Here is a 17,820-nt window from a genome sequence, read left to right as displayed (position 1 = left end):
TCCAAGAGAGATTCTCCTCATCTTCACCAACAGTTGTTATTGCCTGTCTTTGATTATTATATTATTATTATTATAACTTTTATAGCAATCCTGCATTCCTTATGCAGTTTAGATGCTATCACTCAGACTACAACCTCAGATTACATGAAAGCATAATTCTTTTGTAAATTTTAAAAATTTTAACTATTTTTTAATTGAAGTATAGTTGATACACAATATTATATTGCTTTTAAGTGGTTCAACAGTTACAAATATTATTAAATCCTTACCCCAACTAGTACAGTTACTATCTGTCAACACAGAAAGATGTTACAGAACCATTGACTATATTCTCCAAGGTGCATTTCCATTCCATAATTCTTTTTTATATGATAATTACATTAGATGAAATGGAAGAATTATATTTTATTTTCAAAATTCAAAATTCAAAATTTTATTTAAAACAATTAAAAATGCTTGGTAAAGAGTATCTGTGGTACTGTCACTAGGGATTTTTTTCTTTACCTTTATGCCAACTCTCTTATTATTACTAGTTTTTAACATGTTACTTTGGACCTAGAACCCAGGCCTGTCAAGCACTTTTGAAATGATATATATTGACTCAAGTGCCTGTAGTTTCAGTTTCACATTTGTTACTGACTCTCAGATGCTCCAGCCTCTACAGGCAAGACTAGGCCCACTCTTCACTCAGTTTGCTCAGGTTCTTAAGACTACTATCCTGACCTCCTGTGTGGCCAGGCTGGTGGAGAGAAAATTGAACACAAAGCAAGTATGTGTTAGATGGAAGCCTCAAGGAAAGAAAGAGCAGTCTCCTGGGTGGTAATCTGATAGCAGAATGGTGGATAGTATTAAAATACAAAGTTTAGTTTTGTTTTTAATCTTGGTTTCTTTTACATGTAGTTATTTTCATTATCAGCTTTCATGTTCTCAGGAGCACACAGACATAACATCAGAAAACAATACACATTACATACGTAGTGTCCACTTTTGAATTAACAAAATAGTACGTGGTCTCTATTTTTAATACCTTTTCTTACCTCCCATGTGGCTTTACAATTTCCTCTGGTTAAGTGCTATGAAAAATAAGAATTTAACTTCAGATAACTTTCCACAACCTCACTAACTTCTGTTGTAAACTGCTGAAGAGCCAGTCTCCAGGATCTCCTCACTTCCATGCTCAAAATATTGGGGAAATTTTTTGAATAATGTTCCATCAAGGACATCTCACTCATGGAAAGTTATAGAGATAAGCACAAAGAAATGTCTCACACATGATTTATGAGATAAAGTAACTAACAGAATCTTTTACATGGTAAAACTCAAAAGGAAAAGTTATTTGCTGTAAAATAAAGGCACAATGATAATACAGTAACCTCCTTTTATGATAACAAATAATCACAAAAAAATCTACTCCTGGCTGATATTTAATGTAAAAAAGAAAAAAAGAAAAGAATAAAAGAACAGCCAAAAAGTGAACTTTATATATGACTGGTTAGCTCAGTTTATTAAGATGTGGTATTTAGCAGGCCTAGATTATACAATTTGACTTTTATAAGCAAATTCTTAAATTATTGATTTAAACCATTTCATTATAAAAATGACAAAATTGAGTTTATAAAGGTGAACTTGATTTCCCAAGAAGGGGCTTATGATTAGTGTCCTCCTATATGTAAACTCTGTGTTTGCTCTATTTCACACTGTTACTTATATAAGGGTTTTTTCCCCCTATTCTTTTCGATAACACATAGATTTCACTCTCATATTTTGTATAATCTGTATGACAGACACTATATTAGTATAATTCATTCATTGTTCAAACAGTGAATATTTCAAAAAAAATATTTGTATTTCATCCCCATTTTATTGCTGAAGAAACTTGGTTTCAGAGAAGTTATGCAGATTTCCTAAGATCCCAGAGTTAGTAAGTGGCATGGCTAGGCTTCAGGTTCAATAGTGTTGTATCAACCAAGTACATAGTCATTTAGGCAGACTGTGGTGATTTCTTAGCTTTACTTCTGCTAAAGAACAAAGAGAAAGCTGAAGAAAGACAGATTAGTATAAATCTTACTCAATTCAGAAAATATTGATGGCACTGATCTATTATTTTTGGATTATGTAGGTAGGAAAACACAAAGAATCAAACTAAGAAAATGAGAGACCAAACCTAAACAACACAAAAACACAACCGTATCACTTGGAAACAAGGTTAGTAGCATAAACTCTCAATGAGATTACAAAAGAAAGTGTATATAGACTTCTACTTCAGACCACAAGGAGTAACAAAAATTGGATTTACCCTCCCATTTTAAATAATTAGAAACTAGAAACCTATATGAAGACAATATTTTTTAAAAGCAGTTCTGAATTTCTTTTATTTTCTCTCATGTTCTGGCTGGGCACCTAACAGTGATATAATCAAAATATTTTTATGATAGCTTTATATTCTTCTGTAGTTACCATCATAGTTATCATTGCTATATTTATATTTTTGTGTAACTTTTCAAGCAGTAATAGATTTAGTCAATAAATTTAAGAGTATAACTAAGTGGTAGAAGTCAGAATGGATTTTTGGTTGCAGCAATAAGTATTTGTTGGTTTACCAAATAGATACCTTATTGTTTATTGCCTTTTGAAAGCAGTAACAAGATTTTGCCTACCTTCAAAAAATTCAACTAACTTAAGGGTCCAGGTTGGATAAATCGTACTCATTCCCCAACTCCCCATGACAAGGTTTTTTAGCTATCTACCTATCTAGTTTATACTGATGGAGCTAAAAGGTTTAAAATAAAATCTGCCTTGATAATAGAGTGATAGAAGATGATCAAGAATTTTTCTGTTTTCCCTTCTAAGGTCACTTATCTTACAACTTCTGACCAGAAAACTTCACTCCCTGCCCTGTTGCTGTGGAAGATTGCCTTGCACACTGATCTTCAAGAGCATTCTTTCTTCTCACTAGCCATTAACTCTCTGCTTCTGGAAGCAAAATGGGACATTAAAAATCCTGGTGATACTTAGCAGAGAGGATGCCACAGTTTAAAGGGTAAACATATATTTATATTCATAGAGAGAATTACCAGCAAAGGTAAATCTGACACAAGGTAGCTTCTTTTTGTGAGGCCTTATAGGTCATTAGTTCAAAGCTTCATTTTAATAGATTAGCAAATAGTACCTGGGACATTTAAGCAACTCAACTTTGGTTGCAAAGCTAGTCAGTGGCAAAGGAAGTATTGGAAGCTAAAGTAAACATTTTAACCCAGTACTCCTTCCATCACAAGAAAAAAAAAGAAGTCTGTGTTGTAAAGGAAAGAAATATTTGGTTTTTATATTACAAGTGAAGAGACTGAAGGAAAATTAATCAAATTTAAGAGAGATAGTGGCAACTACCTTAGAATATAATTAACGACTCATGATTAACAGCAGGATGCTACTTTTGAACAAAATTTCTTAAAATTTAAATACCAAAACTAATCTCTCATAAGCAAAATTTATCCTAAAACTAGTAATGGTCAACATTTATTGAATGCCTGTATTGTCAGGGACAGTGTTAAATGCAATGCATGTATTTCACTTGATTATCGCAACTACCCTTTAGGTAGTGTATATTTTTCCACCTTACTATGAGAATAAAAGCTTAATGAAGAGAAGAAACTCTCCCAAGATATTGCTCCTCATTTTTAATGGGTTAATAAATAGTGAAGTGAGGATTGGCACCCAGATCTGACTGCCTTCAGAGCCTAAGTTCTTCACCACCATATGGCATACACAGACCAGACTGTTCTTCTCTGTGTGTAACAACCCATTTTTTCCTTTCAGTTCTCAATTTGCTTCACCATAACTCAGGCCTTGTGGTTCCTTCAGTAATCTCTGTTTTTGTATCTCACCCTATTACATTAATCTTGATAGAAGTCTCTACCCATCCTACTTTCCCTGATAATCTATTATGTCAATGTTTTAGGTTTTTCTCTCATGTATTACGATGACAGATACCAGGAATGTCCTGGCTTAGAGCACATATCAACAAACTTAAGCACATGGGTGAAATCCAGACCATTACTTGTTTTTCATGAACAAAGTTTTATTCCAACACACAGTCATGACCATTTATTTATGCCTTATCTATTGCTGCTTTCATATTATAACAGCCAAGTATAGTACACATAACAGAGACCATGTGGTGCACAAAGCCTTAAATATTATGATCTGGCTCTTTACAGAAGAAAAGTTAGCTGCTCAAAGTCTAGTCTGCAGTGTGGTAACTGTTTCCAAGCTGTTTGTTACTATCACTGAGGATATAGGTACAGAAAGTGAGAGTAAACGTTTTAGAAATTTGTTTTTGACAGATTAATAGCTTGTCTTTGAATCTAATAATAACATCAAAAATAGCAGGGCTTTTTATGTATTTCTTTAAAAAATTTTATTTTACTGATAACAGATTTATTACACTTTACAGAAGTATCACATTGAAGAGAAAAGAAAAAAAATACTCATTGCTCATCATGCAGTGGGAAAACCACTAGATTACAATTCATTCCCTGTTATGGATCTGGACTTCCCAATGAAGTAAATTTTAATTTTTTTTTAGGATTTTTATCTAATCTATCCCCAGTTTAGTTCAGTTTTTTTCAAGAGCAAACTCTAGTAGAGCAAAAGCAATTTGGCTGGCCAGATTAATATAGAGTGATGGGGAAATATGCTTATTATTAACATCTCTAGTTAAAAAATAAATATGATTCTGCTTTTGTATGCTCTTGGTAGTTTGTGAAAGTCTTCTGTGTCTAGCTGTAGCTAATCAAAAAAGTTAAATCTGATTGTCATTTAAATAGGTAGCCTAAATTACATAGGGTAGCACTTAGCTTAATAATTTCAATTTCTTCCAACATTCCTTCTACTAAATTATTTCAACTATAATATTGCTACATTGTACCTAATGTGAGCAACAAATGTCTATCATTCAAAATAAGAAGTGTTTGTTCTTTAATCATCTATGGGTTTTTAAATAAGAATACAACCTTTTATTCCAACACACAGTCATGACCATTTATTTATGCCTTATCTATTGCTGCTTTCATATTTTAACAGTCAAATATAGTAGTCATAACAGAGACTGGTCCAGCAAATACAACTTCCAAATGCTTTCTTTTCAGCAAGATCCTAACAATGTTCTAGATTCTAGCATAGCAACTCTTTCTAGTGAAATTTACCTCAGCCTAATGTGTTTTGTAGAAAGATATTTAATACTTGCTTCTGAGAGAGATTAGCATAATTGCTCAATTTGAAGGAGACAACCAAACCTAACAGTTATATCATTTTTTCCATATTTTATTGTTTACTAAGTGCTTCATATGTAGCCCCATTTCATTACAAGACCTTATATCCCATTTCATAGAAAAGAGGCAGAGACTATGATTGCCTTGTGCAGATCTCAGACTAGTGATGGACTGGGACTTGAATCTGTGTTTTCTGAAATCAATCTTCATTTTCTCCATTATTCAACTTTACTCTGCTGTCTCATAGCCTATGCCTTTGCCTTAAAACTTTTTTGCCTTTGTTTATTGCATGTTAACTTAAGGAAGCTGTATTTAATCCCCTAGTGGATCAACAGGGTAAAAATCTAAACCCTTTCAAATGTTCACTGTTCATGAATACTCATTAATTGGAAACCACTACCAAAATATGCTGGGTTGTATAAGAATCTGAGGATAAAGAGTAGACAGTGCATGAGATGCATGAGGGAAATGGAACTTAGGAAAATGTTGTGAGTAGTTGGCATCCCTTATGCAGTGCTACCTTCCAGGTTTATATGCATATAACCCCACAATCCCAGAATAATCACATTCCCATAAAATGAAGCATCCTAAAATGTTAGAAAAAATTTTCTGTCATTGGTGGGTAGGTTATAACTCTGTAGAAAATACAGTTGCCCTAGAGAAAATTTTGATATGGAAAATAGCTCAGATTTATTCCAATGCCTCTCACAATTAACTATTTTACTAAATGGGCCTATTAATCTCAATATTTCCAGGACAGTTGTGGCTCACTGATAAATAGCAAGGCACCATCTGCACATAAAATCTTTTTATGTCACTTTCCTCTTTTTAGTGTATCTTAATGGTAATGTTATTTTTAAGGCCGTATGTATAGACATAGATAGACTTACTGAGCTTAGGATGTCTTTACACACATTTACTAATTTTACCTTTTGGGTGGAAGTTTTCTCCTCTGAAAACTAGCAATGAGTAAGGATCTATGTAACCAGTTCACCTAAGGTAACAACTCTAGTTCACCTTATACTGGGATTGTCTCCACAGATAGTACAGATAGTTAAATGACTTGGGTCGCAGAATACTGAAGTTGTTTCTATCAGCCACTTGTTTGTAAATGGTACATTATATAGTATGTTTAAGTAATTATGAAATGTGTGATGCTGATATAGAAGAGAAAACTCATGGAGGTTATGCTTTTATATGTCATTTATGACCAAATGGGAAATTTAACCATTGTAACATTTCATCAAAATAATCCCACTGTATTCATAATCATAATGTGCTTAATTCTTATTGAAAAAGAGGAATAATATATTTGTTACCAATTTTTCTTAACACTGAGATCAAAGGTGTTGTCAGTGTAATTCATATCCTTCTTTGCTGTAATGAATTTAACAGAGGTGGAGGGTAGCTTATATCATGATAAATGTTGTGTACATTTGGTGAAATGGCTTAATTTCCATTTCACAAAAAATGTGCATTGAATTGATTGACTTTTTGGAAGTTATTTTTTGAAATCTATTTGACTTTTCCTTCCTCTCCTTCTTAAAAATTACACTTCCACAGATTCATAGAATGGTTTATTAGAATTATTTATAAAACAGTTCTTCATTATTCATCATCTTTATTTCTTTATTACTTTGTGTGAGTATTTATAATAAGTGGCAACAGCTGGGCATTATATTAACAAACGATTTCTTTCCATGTATTTTAGGCTTCAGAATCATTCATGTATTAGTTCATTCATTTACTTTTTAAAATATCCTGAGTATGTTCTGTACTGTGTACCTTGATAAGCAAATTTACCTCTGTGTAAAATGTCTCCAAAACTTGTGCTATAGATAAAATAACTTCTATTTTACAGATGAGAAAGAAGACCAGAAAAATTAAGGACTTATATCCAGTAAATTAGAAAGAAGAAATGGAGAAATTAATCTTCTAAAGTTAAGATGAAAGCTCTTTCAATTCTTTCCAGCTGCTTCTTAAACAAATATTAACTTACATATCTCTCTATGGCATCTCCAGGTGAAGGCAGAGAAACATTAGAAGTTAATGCTATGGTCTTAGAATATGGAGAAGAGGTAGAAAAGGGAAATAAAATTTATTGAATGCTTTTATTTTCAGGTACTTTGTATTTGTTTTTTCCTAAATATAGTATATTAAGAGCACTGTACATTACATAAACTAAACAATGAAGCTGGAGAGATTAAATAATCTTTCCAAGATCACACAATCTATGAATGAAAAAGCTACGAACCCATATTTTCTGTGTTTAAACTAAGTTTTTTTTTTTACTAAGATACATTGATATACAATTTTATGAAGGTTTCATATGAGCAGAATTGTGGTTACAACATTCACCCATATTATCAAGTTTCCCCCCACACCCCACTACAGTCACTATTCATTAGCGTAGTAAGATGCTATAGAGTCACTACTTGTCTTCTCTGTGCTATACTACCTTCCCCATGACCCACCTACATGATGTGTGCTAATCATAATGCTCTGTAATTCCCGTCTACCTCCCTCCACACCCAGCTTTCCCAACCCCTTTGGTAACCTCCAGTGCCTTCTTGGAGTCTGTGAGTCTGCTGCTCTTTTGTTCTTTCAGTTTTGCTTTGTTGTCATACTCCACAAAAGAGTGAAATTATTTGGCACTTGTCTTTCTCTGCTGGCATATTTTACTGAGCATACCTTCTACTTCCATCCATGTTGTTGCAAATGGTAGGATTCGTTCACTTCTAATGGCTGAATAGTATTCCATTGTGTATATGTACCACCTCTTCTTTATCCATTCATCTACTGATGGACACTTAGGTTGCTTCTGTATTTTGGCTATTATAAATAGTGCTGTTATAAACATAGGGGTGCATATGTCTTTTTGAATCAGGGATCTTGTTTTCTTTGGGTAAATTCCTAGAAGTGGAATTCCTGGGTCAAATGGTATTTCTATTTCTAGTTTTTTGAGGAACCTCCATACTGCTTTCCACAATGGTTGAACTAATTTACATTCCCACCAACAGTGTAGGAGGGTTCCCCTTTCTCCATGAGTGTTCCCCTTTGTCTGCATCCTCACCAGGATTTGTTGTTTCATGTCTTTTCAATGTTGGCCATCCTAACTGGTGTGAGGTGATATCTTATTGTGGTTTTAATTTGCATTTCACTGATAATTAGTGATATGGCAAATATTTTCATGTGCCTGTTGGCCATCTGAATTTCTTCTTTGGAGAAGTGCCTGTTTGTATCCTCCACCTATTTTTTTAATTGGGTTATTTGCTTTTTGGGTGTTGAGACATGTGAGCTCTTTATATATTTTGTGTTAACCCCTTATTGGATATGTCATTTATGAATATATTCTCCCATATTGTAGGATGCCTTTTCATTCTGCTAATGGTGACCTTTGCTGTACAGAAACTTTTTAGTTTGATGTAGTTCCATTTGTTCACTTTTGCTTTTGTTCCATTGCCCAGGGAGATGTGTTCAGGAAAAAGTTGTTCATGTTTATATTCAAGAGATTTTTGCTTATCTTTTCTTCTAAGAGTTTTATGGTTTCATGACTTACATTCAGGTCTTTGATCCATTTTGAGTTTATTTTTGTGTATGGAGTTAAATAATCCAGTTTCATTCTCTTACATGTAGCTGTCCAGTTTTGTCAACACCAGTTGTTGAAGATGCTGTCCTTGCCCCATTGTATATCCATGGCTCCTTTATTGTATATTAATTGGCCATATATGTGTGGGTTTATATCTGGGCTCTCTATTCTGTTCTACTGATCTATGGGACTGTTCTTGTGCCTATATCAAATTGTGTTGATTACTGTGGCTTTGTAGTAGAGCTTGAAGTTGGTGAACATAATCACCCCAGATTTATTCTTCCTTCTCAGGATTGCTTTGACTAATCAGAGTCTTTTGTGGTTCCATATGAATTTTAGAACTATTTTCTCTAGTTCAGTGAAAAATTCTTTTGGTATTTTGATAGGGATTGTATTGAATCCTTAGATTGCTTTAGGCAGGATGCCCATTTTGACAGTATCAATTCTTCCTATCCATGAGAATGGAATGTATTTCCATTTATTGGTATCTTCTTTAATTTCTCTCATGTGTGTCTTGTAGTTTTCAGGTTATAGATCTTTCACCTCCTTGATTAGGTTTATTCCTAGGTATTTAATTTTTTTGATGCAATTGTGAATGGAGTTTTTCTGATTTCTCTTTCTGCTAGTTCATCATTAGTATATAGGAATGCAACAGATTTCTGTGTATTAATTTTATATCCTGCAGCTTTGCTGAATTCAGATATTACTTCTAGTAGTTTCGGAGTGGATTCTTTAGGGTTTTTTATGTACAATATCATGTCATCTGCAAACAGTGACAGTTTAACTTCTTCATTAACAATCTGGATACCTTTTTTTCTTTGTGTTTTCTGAGTGCTGTGGCCAGGACCTCCAGGACTATTTTTAATAAAAGTGGGGAGAGTGGGCATCCTGGTCTTATTCCTGATGTTAGAAGAAAAGCTTTCTGCTTTTCACTGTTAAATATGATACTGGCTGTGGGTTTATCATTTACAGCCTTTGTTATGTTGAGGTACTTGCTCTCTATGCCCATTTTGTTGAGAGTTTTTATCATGAATGTATATTGAATTTTGTCAAATACCTTTTCAGCATCTCGAGATAAACATGTGATTTTTGTCCTTTTTAAGCTAAGGTTCTTAGAAAGGATTTGGCATTTCTCAAATTCCAAACTTTCACAGAGAACAGTAACAACTACCTAGTTATAGCACAGTTTCAGAGCAAGGATATCAGCAAAGTAGTGGAGCGGGTTGGTCCAAGCCCTTGTGCCCCTATAGAAGAAACACTGGGAGTAAAAGCAGAAAATGCCACATCCAACTCTGTCAGAACTCTGGAAAACAGACATAAAACCAAGTGAACACTGAATCATAAATGGGGCAAGTTGAAATCATTACTCAAGTTTTCTCTTCTTTCAGTTTCACCTGCTTCACTTCTGCTGTGGAGCCTAGCAATCCAGAACCAGAGCATCCATGCACCCAGTGTTGAACTCTGGTTCCAGGTCCCAGAGTGAGGAAAGCAGATCTTATTGACAAAGCATTAAGTTTGTCTGTTTTATACTTCCTGGGGTTCCTCAATGACTGTGCAAGTACTCATATATGAGTATGAGTACATGCCTAAATCAGAGTTCAGCCCAGAAAGCAGTGAGCATGACTAGAAAATGCTGCTAGGTGGACTAACAACCTATAGATGTATGGGACAAAAGGTTACAGTCGAGACATACAATAGACCAGAAAAGGTCTAGGAAGAATAGTTTAGGGAGATACCTTGGGAAATTAGGAAATTCCAAATTACCTGTGTATACAAGCTGTTCAGAAAGCCATGTGCACCAAACAGAATGCCAAAATATACAATGGAAAAAACTGACAGAATTATAGGGAGAAATAGATTTACAGTAATAGTTGGAGTTTTCAATATACCATTTTCAACAATACTGCACCACACTAAAAGAACATGGAAAGAATACCACATGATTACCTCATCAGACCCAGAAAAGGTGCTTGACAAAAATCCAACACTCTGTCATCATAAAAGCATCAGAAAATAAGAAACAAAATGAGGGACTTTCTCAACATGATAAAAGGCATTTGTGAAAAACTCAGAGAAAATATCATAACAATGGCCAAAAATGAAAATTGTTTCTTTCATATCAGGAACAAAATAAGGATGTTTGATTTGGTCACTGCCATTCATTATTGTACTTCAAGTTTTAGCCAGAACAATTACACAAGAAACAGAAATAAAAGACATTATAAATTAGAAATTACAAAGGAAGAAGTAAAACTATATTCATAGATGACATAATCCTAAATATATAGAAAATCCCAAAGGATCCATAAGAAAACTATTGGAGATAATAAATGAATTCAGCATTTATAGGGCATGCAAGATCAGCACATATAAGACAACCTACAGAATGGGAGAAAATATTTACAAATCATATATCTGATAAGAATTTAAGATGCAAAACATACAAACATCTACAACTCACCAACCAGAACTTAAAACCAATTTAAAGTGGGCAAAAAACGTGAATAGACATTGCACCCAAGAAGCTATACAAATTGCCAATAAGCACATAAAAGTGTTTTTTTTATGCTTTGGATGTTCAATAGTATTGGCCATTAAGGAAATACAAATTAAAATTAATATAAGATATCACAGAAACTTTCAGTTTTGATCACACATCATGAACTATAAACAATCAAGTCAGATATGATTATTCATTTGATTTTTTTTTGAGAGGGCATCTCTCATATTTATTGAACAAATGGTTGTTAACAACAATAAAATTCTGTATAGGGGGGTCAATGCTCAATGCACAATCAATCCATCTCAAGCCTAATTCTCATCAGTCTCCAATCTTCTGAAGCATAATGAACAAGTTCTTACATGGTGAACGAATTCTTACATAGTGAATAAGTTCTTACATGGTGAACAGTACAAGGGCAGTCATCACAGAAACTTTCAGTTTTGATCACACATTATGAATTATAAACAATCAGGTCAAATATGAATATTTGTTTGATCTTTATACTTGATTTATATGTGGATCCCACATTTCTCCCTTTATTATTATTATTATTTTTATTTTTAATAAAATGCTGAAGTGGTAGGTAGATGCAAGATAAAGGTAGAAAACATAGTTTAGTGTTGTAAGAGAGCACCTGTAGATGATCAGGTGTGTGCCTGTAGACTATGTGTTAATCCAAGCTAGACAAGGGCATTAAAACATCCACAGATGCAGAAGATTTCTCTCAAAACAGGGGGGGTGAGGTTCTAAGCCTCATCACTGTTGATCCCCAATTTCTCACCTGATGGCCCCCCTGCAACTGTGCCTGTCTTAGGTTGTTCCTCCCTTGAGGAATCTTACCCGTCTCTGGCTAACCAGTCATCTTCCGGGGCCATACAGGGAAATGTAAAATTGGTAAGTGAGAGAGAAGCCATATTGTTTGAAAAGGTTAGCTTTTTACTTCTTTGCAGATTTATGCCCTGTGGCTTCTATACCCAGCACTTGTCTCGAGGTATCTTTACCACCTGGAGGAATTATGATGCTCAGTAAATTCGATATGAGGCACAAATTCTATATAAGGGTTGTAATTAGGAAGGAAGTAGAAAAGCTACAGAGGTAGCATATGGAAGGAAACATGGGAGGATTGATTATTTCTTTGACATATCTTCTTGTAGAGTACCTTAAGCATGTATATGTTTTAAACTACTAACTAACTTGTGCACACGTATTAACATAATAGGAATATGGTGACATAAACTAAACAAATCTATAATTACCAGCCATCTACAGTGAAGCCAAGAAAACCAGTTAGGCACTCTAGGCATTTGTGAGAATTTGTCTATGATATGATGGATATTGTCCAACTGTACTTGAACAGCCTGAGAGAAATCAGACAAATTAAAGCAACCCATTTCTGGTATCAGGTCACATCCCATATGTTCTTTTAACTGTAGATAGTCTATAGTCATAAGATTTTGGAGCGCTACAACTTGCACCCCTCCCAACTCCAGGTTGAGTTCCAACAGTACAGATCCACTTAAATTCGTTGTCTCACTGTATGCACATGCCAGCCTAGACATCTCCCTCCTCATTCCAGTGGCAAGTCCAGGAAATGGTGGGATGGACATAGCCACAACCGCAGCATCGCCTGGATCCCTGTGGAGGCTTTTTGATGATCATCCCCCGGCACAAGTCCTCCAGAGAGTGCTGATGCCAGAAGCTCCTCCTCATATTCTTTCTTAGTTCATTTTCTGGGTATCCAAGCTAGGCCTTGATCTTCTGCATAAAAACAAACAGACCCTTTGCCCACACTTTGACATGCCCTCTATACCACTGTGTAGAACTCATTGGAGGTCAGCACACAAGAACTGCTTTTTATTTTATTTTTTTTATTTTTATTAAGAGAAAGGAATATTATCAGAAAAGAGTACCTCCATAGCCAATCATCTGACACCCTCTAAGTGATCAAAATTAAGGATATTTAAAGCATGTGTTAATCTTTGATTTACTAATAGTTTTATCCTATCAAGGAATAAACCCCCTTTTCTTTCTTTCTTTCTTTCTTTCTTTCTTTCTTTCTTTCTTTCTTTCTTTCTTTCTTTCTTTCTTTCTTTCTTTCTTTCTTTCTTTCTTTCTTTCTTTTTCTTTCCTTTTTTTTAAATCTTTAATCTACACTTACATGAAGAATACTATGTATACTATACTTTCCCCTATACCAAGTCCCTCCAAAAAATCACATTACAGTCACTGTCCATCAGCATAGCAAAATGTTGTAGAATCACTACTTGTCCTCTCTGTGTTGTACAGCCCTCCCCTTTCTCCCTCCCCCCATGCATGCTAACCTTAATACCCCTTTCTTCTTCCCCCCCATATCCCTCCCTGCCCACCCATCCTCCCCAGTTCATTTCCCTTTGGTACCTGTTAGTCCACTTTTGGATTCTGTAATTCCACTGCTGTTTTGTTCCTTCAGTTTTTACTTTGTTCTTATACTCCTCAGATGAGTGAAATCATTTGGTATTTCTCTTTCTCCGCTTGGCTTATTTCACTGAGCATAATACTCTCCAGCTCCATCCATGTTGCTGCAAATGGTAGGATTTTCCCTCTCCTTATGGCTGAGTAGTATTCCATTGTGTATATGTACCACATCTTCTTTATCCATTCATCTACCGATGGACATTTAGGTTGCTTCCAATTTTTGGCTATTGTAAATAGTGCCGCGATAAACATAGGGGTGCATCTGTCTTTCTCAAACTTGACTGCTGCATTCTTAGGGAAAATTCCTAAGAGTGGAATTCCTGGGTCAAATGGTAAGTCTGTTTTGAGCATTTTGATGAACCTCCAAATTGCTTTCCACAATGGTTGAACTAATTTACATTCCCACCAGCAGTGTAGGAGGGTTCCCCTTTCTCCACAGCCTCACCAACATTTGTTGTTGTTTGTCTTTTGGGTGGCAGCCATTCTTACTGCTGTGAGGTGATACCTCATTATAGTTTTAATTTGCATTTCTCTGATAATTAGCGATGTGGAGCATCTTTTCATGTGTCTGTTGGCCATCTGTATTTCTTTTATAGAGAACTGTCTGTTCAGTTCCTCTGCTCATTTTTTAATTGGGTTATTTGTTTTTTGTTTGTTGAGGCATGTGAGCTCTTTATATATTCTGGACGTCAAGCCTTTATCGGATCTGTCATTTTCAAATATATTCTCCCATACTGTAGGGTTCCTTTTTGTTCTGTTGATGGTGTCTTTCCCTGTACAGAAGCTTTTCAGCTTAATGTAGTCCCACTTGCTCATTTTTGCTGTTGTTTTCCTTGCCTGGGGAGATATGTTCAAGAAAGGTCACTCATGTTTAAGTCTAAGAGGTTTTTGCCTATGTTTTTTCCAAGAGTTTAATGGTTTCATGACTTACATTCAGGTCTTTGATCCATTTTGAGTTTGCCTTTGTATATGGGGTTAGACAATGGTCCAGTTTCATTCTCCTACATGTAGCTTTCCAGTTTTGCCAGCACCATCTGTGGAAGAGACTGTCATTTTGCCATTGTATGTCCATGACTCCTTTATCAAATATTAATTGACCATATATGTTTGGGTTAATTTCTGGAGTTTCTAAACTGTTCCACTGGTCTGTGGCTCTGTTCTTGTGCCAGTACCAAATTGTCTTGATTACTATGGCTTTGTAGTAGAGCCTGAAGTTGGGGAGTGAGATCCCCCCTGCTTTATTCTTTGGCTATTCGGGATCTTTGGTGTTTCCATATGAATTTTTGAATTATTTGTTCCAGTTCATTGAAGAATGTTGCTGGTAATTTGATAGGGATTGCGTCAAATCTGTATATTGCTTTGGGCAGGATGGCCATTTTGACGATATTAATTCTTCCTAGCCATGAGCATGGGATGAGTTTCCATTTGTTAGTGTCCCCTTTAATTTCTCTTAAGAGTGACTTGTAGTTTTCACTTTTTTGGTTATGTTTATTCCTAGGTATTTTATTCTTTTTGATGCAATTGTGAATGGAATTGTTTTCCTGATTTCTCTTTCTATTGGTTCATTGTTAGTGTATAGGAAAGCTACAGATTTCTGTGTGTTAATTTTGTATCCTGCAACTTTGCTGTATTCCGATATCAGTTCTAGTAGGTTTGGAGTGGAGTCTTTAGGGTTTTTTATGTACAGTATCATATCATCTGAAAATAGTGACAGTTTAACTTCTTCTTTACCCATCTGGATTCCTTGTATTTCTTTGTTTTGTCTGATTGCCGTGGCTAGGACCTCCAGTACTATGTTAAATAACAGTGGGGAGAGTGGGCATCCCTGTTTGTTCCTGATCTCAGAGGAAAAGCTTTCAGCTTCTTGCTGTTCAGTATCATGTTGACTGTGGGTTTATCATATATGACCTTTATTATGTTGAGGTACTTGCCCTCTATTCCCATTTTGCTGAGAGTTTTTATCATGAATTTTGTCAAATGATTTTTCAGCATCTATGGAGATGATCATGTAGTTTTTGTCTTTCTTTTTGTTGATGTGGTGGATGATGTTGATAGATTTTCGAATGTTGTACCATCCTTGCATCCCTGGGATGAATCCCACTTGGTCATGGTGTATGATCCTTTTGATATACTGTTGAATTCTGTTTGCTAATATTTTATTGAGTATCTTTTGCATCTACATTCATCAGGGATATTGGTCTGTAATTTTCTTTTTTTGGTGGGGTCTTTGCCTGGTTTTGGTATTAGGGTGATGTTGGCTTATTAGAATGAGTTTGGGAGTATTCCATCCTCTTCTCTTTTTTGGAAAACTTTAAGGAGAATGGGTATTATGTCTTCTCTGTGTGTCTGATAAAATTCCGAGGTAAATTCGTCCGGCCCCAGGATTTTGTTCTTGGGTAGTTTTTTTATTACCGTTTCAATTTCTTTGCCCGTAATTGGTTTGTTTAACATTTGTGTTTCTTCCTTGGTCAGTCTTGGGAGGTTGTATTTTTCTAGGAAGTTGTCCATTTCTTCTAGGTTTTCCAGCTTGTTGGCATATAGGTTTTCATAGTAGTCTTTAATAATTCTTTGTATTTCTGTGGAGTCTGTCGTGATTATTCCGTTCTAATTTCTGATGCTGTTGATTTGTGTTGATTCTCTTTTTCTCTTAGTAAGTTTGGCTAGAGGCTTATCTATTTTGTTTATTTCCTCAGAGAATCAGCTCTTGGTTTTGTTGATTTTTGCTATTGTTTTATTCTTCTCAATTTTGTTTATTTCTTCTCTTATCTTTATTATGTTCCTCCTTCTGCTGACTTTAGGCCTCATTTGTTCTTCTTTTTCCAGTTTCGATAGTTGTGATGTTAGACTATTCATTGGGATTGTTCTTCCTTCTTCAGGTGTGCCTGGATCGCTATATACTCTCCTCTTAAGACTGCTTTCGCTGCATCCCACAGAAGGTGGGGCTTTGTGTTGTTGTTGTCATTTGTTTCTATATATTCCTTGATCTCTATTTTGATTTGTTCAGTGATCCATTGATTATTTAGAAGCATGTTGTTAAGCCTCCATGTGTTTGTGAGCCTTTTTGTTTTCTTTGTATAATTTATTTCTACTTTTATACCTTTGTGGCCTGAAAAATTGGTTGTAGAATTTCAATATTTTGGAATTTACTGAGGCTTTTTTTGTGAGCTAGTATGTGGTCTATTCTGGAGAATGTTCCATGTGCACTTGAGAAGAATGTATATCCTGTTGCTTTTGGATGTATAGTTCTATAGATGTCTATTAGGTCCATCTGTTCTAGTGTGTTGTTCAGTGCCTGTGTGTCCTTTCTTATTTTCTACCCGGTGGATCTATTCTTTGGGGTGAGTGGCGTGTTGAAGTCTCCTAAAAATGAATGCATTGGAGTCTATTTCCCTCTTTAGTTCTGTTAGTATTTGTTTCACAAATGCTGGGGCTCCTGTGTTGGGTGCATATATATTTAGAATGGTTATATCCTCTTGTTTGACTTAGCCTTTTATCATTATGTAGTATCCTTCTTTATCTCTTGTTACTTTCTTTGTTTTGAAGTTATTTTGTCTGATATTAGTACTGCAACCCCTGCTTTCTTTTCACTGTTGTTTGCTTGAAATATGTCTTTCCATCCCTTGACTTTTAGTCTGTGCCTGTCTTTGGGCTTGAGGTGAGTTTCTTGTAAGCAGCATATAGATGGGTCTTGCTTTTTTATCCATTCTATTACTCTGTGTCTTTTGTTTGGTGCATTAAGTCCATTTACATTTAAGGTGACTATTGAGAGATATGTACTTATTGCCATTGCAGACTTTAGATTCATGGTTACCAAAGGTTCAAGGTTAGCCTCTTTAGTATCTTACTGCCTAACTTAGCTCACTTATTGAGCTGTTATATACACTGTCTGGATATTCTTTTCTTCTCTCCCTTCTTATTCCTGCTCCTCCATTCTTCATATGTTGTGTGTTTTGTTCTGTGCTCTTTTTAGGAGTGCTCCCATCTAGAGCAGTCCCTCTAAGATACCC

Source organism: Manis javanica, chromosome 1 (assembly GCF_040802235.1).
Source record: "Manis javanica isolate MJ-LG chromosome 1, MJ_LKY, whole genome shotgun sequence".
NCBI classification, from domain to species: Eukaryota; Metazoa; Chordata; class Mammalia; order Pholidota; family Manidae; genus Manis; species Manis javanica.
This window is presented reverse-complemented; position numbering follows the sequence as displayed.